Genomic DNA, 9247 nt, shown 5'->3' on the forward strand with positions numbered 1-9247 from the left:
CTGCAGGGTAGTCCTACCTTTTTGCTGCTTCTCATCCCAGACCGTTTCTACTCCTTTATCTTGAATTTGATCCTTGGTGATCCATTTCCATCGTGCCCTGACTCTGTCCCATCCAGCTCCCTGGTCATCGACAAACAAACATGTGAGATTTACATTTGAATTCTCCGGTACCCACACCCTTGATTCAGGTATTGTGATTTTAACAAAGGTTTCAACAATTATTATTTTACTCAAGAGTAACAACAACAGCATTAATTTTTGGCTTTGAACACCATTCTTGTGGGAGATAGGGGTTCCACCGACCATCGGGAGGGGACCTTTTTGACCCGTGTGTAATGGATCCAGCTGTTGATCCCGTCGACCTTGACGGCGGTGTAAGTTGTCATTATCACTTGATGGGGGCCGTCCCATGTTTCCTTCAGAGGCTCCACCGACCAGTTCTTCATATAAACTTGGTCTCCTGGGTGAATATCGTGAGCAGGAGTGTCCAGAGGTAACGGTCGATTACACTCCAGCGTGGATCTCAGTGCTGCAAGGGTCTTATTTAAAGACAAAACATAATTTACAATCATCTGATCCCCAATTACATGTGGGTCCCCTTGATAGGTTACAGCATGATATGGTTTGCCGTACAAAATTTCATACGGACTTACCCCTATCCTTTCTCGTGGTTTAATCCTAATCCTCAGAAGGGCTAGAGGCAATGCTTGGGGCCACTGTATTTTAGCTTCTTGACAAATCTTTTTAATTTAATTTTTCAGAGTTTGATTCATTCGTTCCACCTGACCACTAGATTGAGGTCTCCAGGGGGTGTGTAAGTGCCACTGAATTCCCAGAATAGTAGAAACTTCCTGCACGATTCCTGCAGTAAAATGTGGTCCTCTATCTGATGATATTCCTAAAGGAACCCCAAACCTCGGAATAATTTCCTTGAGAAGTGTTTTCACTACCTCCTTGGCCTGGTTCGTCCTGCAAGGGAAAGCTTCGGGCCATCCTGAAAAGGTGCACACATAAACTAGTAAGTACTTGTATGCCTGAGATTTTGGTAACTCGGAAAAATCTATTTGCCAGTAATCCCCTGGTTGTGGCCCTACACGTATTTTCCCCATTTGGACTTGTCTTCTAACCAACGGGTTATTTTTAATGCAAATCGGGCAGGTGGCATTTATTCTTTTGGCCATTGTTATCATCGAATTAGAGAGTACTATTTTCTTTAGATGTTCTACCAATGCTTCTGCACCACAGTGGAGTTTGTTATGTTCAGTTTTCATGACTACTTTCATTAATTCCACTGGCAGTATAACTTGTCCGACCGGTGTTACATACCATCCTACAACATTCCTTCTTGCTCCAGTGAATTGTGCCAACCGTTCATCCTCCGGAGAGTAGCACGGTTTCTCTTCCAAATAAGGTGCAGCGGGATTTTCTCTTGTCGGTATCAGAGCCATTTGAGTCCAGACCAATCTGGCTGCCTTTTTCGCAGCTTCATCTGCCATCCGATTCCCCTGAAATTCCTTCCCGGAGTCTGCTTGATGACCTCGGACATGCATGATCGCTACTGCTTTAGGTAAGTGTACAGCTTCCAACAACTGAATTATTACTTCCTTATGTTTGATCTGTGAGCCTTGAGAGGTCAAAAGTCCTCTTTCTTTCCACAGAGCCCCATGGATGTGAACTACACCAAATGCATACTTTGAATCAGTCCAAATGTTCACTTTCCTGTCTCTACTAAGGACCAATGCCCTTACCAACGCCCATACTTCTGCTTTTTGCGCTGAAGTTTCCGGAGGCAGTGCTTTAGCTTCCACTATTTCCTGGAGTGTCACCACAGCATACCCTGCATACCTGGTTCCATGCTCCATAAAACTGGATCCGTCCGTAAACAGCTCCACATCGGGATCTGCCATCGGGACATCTTTCAGATCTTCACGGCTGGCATACACTTGTTCGATCACCTCCACGCAGTCATGCTCCAGTTCTCCTTCCTCTTGGGTGGACCTAAGGAATTCTGCTGGATTGAGATGGTTGGTTATTTTCAATTCAACATCATCTTGTTCCCGCAACTGAGCCTGGTACTGCATCATTCTGCTGGAGGAGAGCCAATGCCCCCCTTTTTGTTCCAAGACGGCTATGACCATGTGGGGTACATATACCGTGATGTGTTTTCCCAGTGTCAGTTTCCGTGCCTCCTGAATTAGGATTACCGTAGCAGCCACTGCTCGCAAACACCCTGGCCACCCTCCGCTCACCATGTCCAGCTGTTTCGAGAAGTACCCCACGGGCCTCTTCCATGACCCCAATCGCTGTGTGAGTACTCCTAAAGCTAATCTCTGCCTTTCATGCACATACAATTGAAAGTCTTTTGTCAGGTCAGGCAGACCCAGAGCGGGGGCCTCTTTGAGTGCTTGCTTCAATTCCTGAAAGGCCTTGTGCTGTGTCTTACCCCACTTGAATTCGGGTTCCTTGATTGTTTCATATAGTGGTTTGGCCATAAGTCCGAAATTCGGAATCCACAGGCGACACCAGCCGACCATCCCTAGGAAAGATCTTAGTTCCTGATTATTTCGTGGTACAGGGATTGCACAGATGGCTTGAATGCGGTTCACCCCTATTCTCCTGACTCCTTGTGATATTTCACATCCCAGATAAATCACCTTCTGTTGCACCAGCTGCTCTTTTTCCTTGGATACTCGGTATCCTGCCTGACCCAACATGTTTAATAGTTCAATTGTTAACTTTGAGCACAGTCCCCGCTCCTCTGTTCCCAGGAGTATGTCATCCACATATTGTAAAACAACATAAGAAAAAGGAGAATCTTTTACCTTGGTAGTTTTCCATTCCTCTAACTCCTTTGCTAGCTGGTTTCCAAAAATGGTGGGTGAACACTTAAATCCTTGTGGCAACCTGGTCCATGTTAACTGTCGCTTGCGGCGAGTGTCTGGGCTTTCCCATTCGAAGGCGAAAATGTGTCGACTCTCGGGGGCCAGTGGGATGCAGAAGAAGGCGTCTTTTAGATCAATCACTGTGAACCACTGAAAATTCTCAGAAATCGATGTTAACAATGTATATGGATTGGCCACCACCGGGTGTATATCTTTGGCAATTGCATTTACTGCTCTCAGGTCCTGCACCAACCTGTATTTCCCATTTGGTTTCCTTACCGGAAAGATTGGAGTATTAAATTCCGATTCGCATTCTTGTAAAATCCCTAATGCTATAAATTGCGTGATCATTGGGGCAATTCCTTTCCTGGCTTCCAAACTGATAGGGTACTGTCGAACTCTTACCGGGTGTGCCCCTTCCTTTAATTCAATTTTCACAGGAACGGCTACCCTGGATCTGCCCGGGGTCCCTGTTTCCCATACCCACGGGACTACTGCCTGCTCTATTTCCTGGGGTATCTCCTCTGTCTTTGTCTCTTTAATCACAAAAAGTTTTGCCAGATTCCCCTCCGGGATTTCTAGTTTAGCACGCCCTTTCTCAAATATGATTTTTGCATCCAGTGCCGATAATAAATCTCTCCCCAACAAGCATTCCGGGCTGCTTGGCATATATAAAAACTGGTGATCCAATTCTTTGTTTCCAAATTTGATTTCCAGTGGCCGCAAGAATGACCTCTCCACCACCTCCCCCGACACCCCTACTACTTTCACAACTGAATCACTTAACGGTCCTATTTGTTCATTGATTGCAGAGAAAGTGGCTCCTGTATCTACCCTAAATTCCCTGGGCCCCCCGTCAACTTCCAGGACCACTTTTAGATCTTTATCTAGTCAGCTCTGATTTTGATAGCTCCCCATCATAAAGGCTTGAGCGACACCTTGTGGTCCTGGCGCAAAAGGGTTTAACCCATCATTCGCATTCATTCCCTGATTCATGGGATTCCCTCCTGGAAAGTTACTCATCGGTGTCCCCATCCCCAAATTGAGGGGGCACTCATTCTTCCAAGGACCTTCGGCGAAGCATCGGGCGCACTGATTGGGCCCCAATTTACCTCTACCCCTACCCATCATCTGGTTCCCTACATTCTGATTCACAAAACCTCCGAAACCACCTCTTCCCATGCCCCCGTTTCCTCTGCCTCGTCCCCTCCCCCGGCCTCTCACATTCATCTGACTTGCCTGTTGTAACACTGCCAACATGCTTGCTTGTTGCTTCTTCACTGCCTCTTTCTCTCTATTATTGTACACTTTCCACGCTACTTCAAGCATTTTCTCCAAGTCCCGAGTGTCATTCCCTTCTAGCTTTTGTAGCTTCCTCCTAATATCCTCCTGTGACTGTCCCATAAATATCAAGGCCATTTGCAGTTTTCCTGCCTCCGATTCCACGTCTAAGTCTGTATACCTCCGCGCTATTTCTTTCAGCCTCTCCAAGAACGCAGATGGTGACTCTACCTTATCCTGTCTTACCGCATACAACTTAGACCAATTTAAAGTCTTTGGAATTCCCCTCTGAATTCCTTCCACCAACAGCTCCTGATAAACCTGCAACCTATGATACTCTTCTGCCAAATTAGGGTTCCATTCTGGATCTTCCCTTGGTACTATTTCATTCACATTCCCTATTCCTTGTAGTGCTGGTGCTCGCAACTGAATCATATCCCTTGCCCGATTAGACATAGCTTTAAATACCATCTCCTTTTCCGTAGAATCCATTATCGAGTCTAGCAACACCTGTAGGTCATTCCAGTCCGGATTCTGTGTCTTTATTACCATTTTCACCACCCGAGCCACTTTTTCAGGATTTTCTCTATAAGCTCCTGCAGATTGCTTCCAAATTATTAAATCATTGGGGGAAAACGGAACTTTCACTCTGACCCGATCCCCTGTTGGTCCAACTACTTCTCGCAATGGGGCCATTAGATGTGCTCGAGAAGCGCTTTTTCCCCTGTCCAGACGCCCTCTGCGAGTACGCTGGGAGAGTGGAGTTCGGGATTGTTCCCTCCCTCTCTCCCTGGGCTCGGGAGTTCGGGATCGTTCCCTCTCTCCTTCCTCGGAGTCAGATTCCTCTTCCGAAGAATCTGAGTCCGGGAGGGGGAGGTTGACTGGGTCGGATGGTGATACCAACAAAGACACATCCTCCTCAGGCTCAGAAAACCGTAGCCTTCGCTCTTTACAACCCGCGCATTCCTCTGGTTCCGTTTCTAACACCATCATTCCACATTTCCTCTGCCAGTCCTTTTTTCCTATTAGCTGATAAAACAAATCCAAATAGGGTATCTCATCCCACTTCTCATTTTCCCGTAAATACCGCATCATGGGGGTTATAATTTCAGAATTAATAGTGCCATTCCACGGCCACTGCATCCCCCCAGTTTCATATTCAGGCCATACCTTATTACAATAATCAATCAATTCTCTTTTCCGCAGTTCCCGTCCCAATTTACCCTCCTTCCAATGACTTAGCAAACATCCGAGGGGAGAATCCTCCGGAATATCCTTATCTGAACTTGACAAAGCCCGAAACACCCGCAACGGCATCATTCCAGAGGTATGCAACCACACAATAACGCACACAACTAATAACACACAGACTAATACCAATACCAATTACCACAATATCCAATTCCCTCCTTGCTTATCTCGTCGCCGCGAGAAGCAAGGGCTGGCTCTGCAAAGCTTTCGCTCTGTCTGAGGGCCAGCGCCTAGGCTTTATAATCCCAAACCAATGCCCCAACCCTGCGAGTAGAGACTCGTCTTACCGGGCAGGCTACCACCACCGGTTTAAAAGGAATAAAGCACCTTGTGGGCTTACCTCACGGTTGTCCGTCGGACGCGGGGTCGGGCACGGGCTGATGTCTCCCCAGAAATCACCTGGTGCCGGCACGGAGCAGATCACCCCGCGAACCGCCCCTACGACCCCCGGAGTCCCACCAGAGTCGCCAGAAAACTGTTGCCCACCGACCACAAACACAAACCAACAGAGAGTCAGTTTATGCGGTGCTTTATTCAGGACCCGGGGACCTGGGGACTGGTGTCCCAAATCAGGCTTCCCAAAGACCTATCGTTTCACTCAGCTCTTTATACAGTTTCAAACATTGGCACACATACAAAACATTAACAATTGATAATCATACCCCAAGCCGTATATCTTCATGGTTGTCTAGTCTTAGATAATGCTCAACGAACTCCCACCACTGAAATCCCCCTTGCATGCCACATATATCGACCCAGAACTATTTACTTTTAGACATGTTCTCCATGCCCAGCTAATTCACTACTCCTAACTTCCCCACCCAGCACATTCCATTCCTGTTTCCCAAGAGAACTATTTCTACACCTGAGGCCTTACAGCCTAGCAGAGCCTTAGCCTTACTACTTCTAAAATCCAATATCCTATCCTTTTTGTAACACATTCGGATCCAATTATGTCTTTCTTGCCATTTTATTCCTAAAACTTGGATCTCCTGTGCAGGTCCCTCGACCTTTGTTTTATGGCAAAACTGCAATTCAAGAGGATTTGGACTATTTTCTTCCCTTTCTCAAAAGCAATTTTTTCTGTATTGCCACAGATGATGATATCATCAATGTATTGCAGGTGTTCTGGAGCTTCACCCTTGTAGTGGTTTATCCCAAAATACTCATTACTGTTTATCTTCTGTGAGATAAGAATTAGGAGAAACGCAAAGCAGGCACCAAACTTGAAAGAATATAAAGAAGTTTATTAACAGACCTAAAAGAAGGGGGAAAAAAAATTATACCACCTTCAGAACTCTTCTCCTCCCCCCCCTTCCTCCCTTCTCCTACTGACAATGTAAAAAGACAACCCTTCAGGTGTTCAGTCTGTTTACCACTTCCATAATAATCTTGTTCAGTCCATTTAGAAAGAGAAGTCTCTTCTTGCTCGTGCTATGAAAACAGTATCACAACGAGACAGCCGCCCACTTCCAAATATTGTTCAGTCCATTTAGGAAGAGGTCTCTGCTCGGATGTGAGTCCCTTCCCCTGACTTGCAGCTTTTCCCACAACTGCTTTCGAGGGTTCACTCTTGAAGTTTTTTTTGGGGTACAATTTTAAGGTTGAGACGTTCAGAAACAAAAAACAGAGGCCCAGTGCAGCCTAGATCAGTCCATGGCAGATGGTAGGGCTGTGTTTCCACCTCTGGGGCAGTCAATTCCAGGTGTTCTGGACGCCTCTCCAACTGAAAGCAAACTGTGGCCTGTGCTCTGCCACCAAAGGTTGAGGAAAGAACATTAGTAGTATCAATTGTGGCACCACTTTGCTGACTTCAGTTCTAGAATGCTTGGTACAGCAGCATTCAGAGTTGGAGTGACTTCATTCAGGCCACAATATTCTACTGTTAGTCTCCATTTTCCATTAGACTTTCACACTGGACATATGGGGCTACTAAAGGATGAGTGGGTCCTGCTAATCACTCCTTGGTTCTCCAGTCCACAAATCAGCTTACGGATGGGAATTATGGAATCTTGGTTGGTGTGGTATTGCAACCGGTACACTGTTATGGTAGCAATTGGTACCTGTTGTTCTTTGACCTTCAGCAACCCCACAGCAGAAGGATCTCAGACAAGGTAAGAATCTATTTAATTTTCTCCATCTCCAGGATAGCTATACCAAAAGCCCATCTGTACTCCTCTGGGTCCTTGAAATACCCTCTCCGGAGCTAGTCTATGCCAAGGATGCATGGAGCATCTAGACCAGTCACAATGAGCCTCCAATAAAATCAGATGTTGGGATCCCCCTGTCACTCCAGAAATATAAATGGGTTCTGCCCTTGCATAACCTGATGGCATTAGGGTACCCTGTGCACCAGTATCTACTACAGCCTTATAATTGTGTGGGTCTGACATGCCAGGCCATTTGATCTACACAGTCCTGTATACTGGTTTGAAAGTAAAGTAGCAGAAGAAATTAACCCCACACAAATACCTTGCAAAAGATTTCAAGTCCGAGTTACAATTTAATAGGAAAATTTCAATAAAGGCAATAGTACAGAAACACTGGCCTAAAATGACAGTCAGAGTACAACCTGACACCCTGTTGGTTGTGTTGATTTGACACAGCCTGGTTTTTTGGTAGCGGGGAGGGCCACAGAAGTAGGTTCTGTGAGAAGCTGCTAGAAGCTTCCACCATGTCCAACAGAGCCAATCTCTGATGGCTCTGAAGATGGACATGCGGCTGGCCCAATTAGAGAGGTTGGTAACTATTACGGTATCCCGCAGCCATAGGGAGGAGAGGAGAAGATCCAACAGGCAGGAATTGTGCAGCAAGATTGATTTATTTAATTATTTTACAAACTCTTTTATAGACTTTTTTCTTCATAGTCTAATTGGACAAAGGACCAGCCACCTCTTGGGGTGATAGGCTAAAATCCTAAAACATCCATTGTAAAAATATTTTTCTACTGTACCATAAACAAAGCTCTGCAAGGCTGCAGGTGTTCATAGTTGTAGTGGTTTGGTCTAAAATACTCATTACTGTTTATCTTCTGTGAGATAAGAATTAGGAGAAATGCAAAGCAGGCACCAACTTGAATGAATATAAAGAAGTTTATTAACAGACCTAAAAGAAGAAAAGGAAAAAAAAATTATACCACCTTCAGAACTCTCCTCCTCCCCCCACCTTCCTCCCTTCTCCCACTGACAATGTAAAGACAACCCTTAAGATGTTCAGTCTGTTTACCACTTCCATAATAACCTTGTTCAGTCCATTTAGAAAGAGAAGTCTCTTTTTGCTCATGCTATGAAAACAGTATCACACCGAGACAGCCACCCACTTCCAAATATTGTTCAGTCCATTTAGGAAGAGGAGTCTCTCTGCTTACGATGTGAGTCCCTTCCCCCGACTTGCAGCTTTTCCCGCAACTGCTTTCGAGGGTCCACTCTTGAAAGTTTTCTGGGGTACAATTTTAAGGTTGAGCTGTTCAGAAACAAAAAAAACAGAGGCCCTTCTCCTTCCCTGGGAGCAAAGGGTCATCTTCATCTTTAAGACTATCTCTGGAAGCATCTCTAGGAATTGAGGTTTTTCTCCTTTCCTCTTTGGAGCAAAAGTCCTCATCTGGTTCATCTGGTTCATCTGGTTCATCTGGTTCATCTCTCTCTGTCTAAACTTCTCATGAAATTACAGCTGCGGCAGCATCTGCCTATTGCTTACGAGTTGAACACTCCACCCCCCATATCTTCATGAAATTACAACAGGATACTCTGATAGATCATAGCTTCACAACAGACTTTCAGCTTTAAGCATCTCCTCTCTCTCTTCCCTCAGGTTTTCAGCTCTTCACAGCAATA

The 9247-nt window shown here is 45.5% G+C and overlaps 1 long non-coding RNA gene across 1 annotated transcript; it reads left to right on the forward strand.

The window, feature by feature from the left end:
• Nucleotides 1-948: 948 nt before the first annotated feature.
• On the forward strand, nt 949-5603 carry LOC138102827 (uncharacterized). Its single transcript, XR_011147566.1, has 3 exons — nt 949-1567; nt 1659-2307; nt 5370-5603. It is a non-coding gene; the product is annotated as an uncharacterized lncRNA (long non-coding RNA).
• The last annotated feature ends 3644 nt before the right edge of the window (nt 5604-9247 follow it).

This window comes from Aphelocoma coerulescens (genome assembly GCF_041296385.1).
Source record: "Aphelocoma coerulescens isolate FSJ_1873_10779 chromosome W unlocalized genomic scaffold, UR_Acoe_1.0 ChrW_unloc_scaf_2, whole genome shotgun sequence".
NCBI classification, from domain to species: domain Eukaryota; kingdom Metazoa; phylum Chordata; class Aves; order Passeriformes; family Corvidae; genus Aphelocoma; species Aphelocoma coerulescens.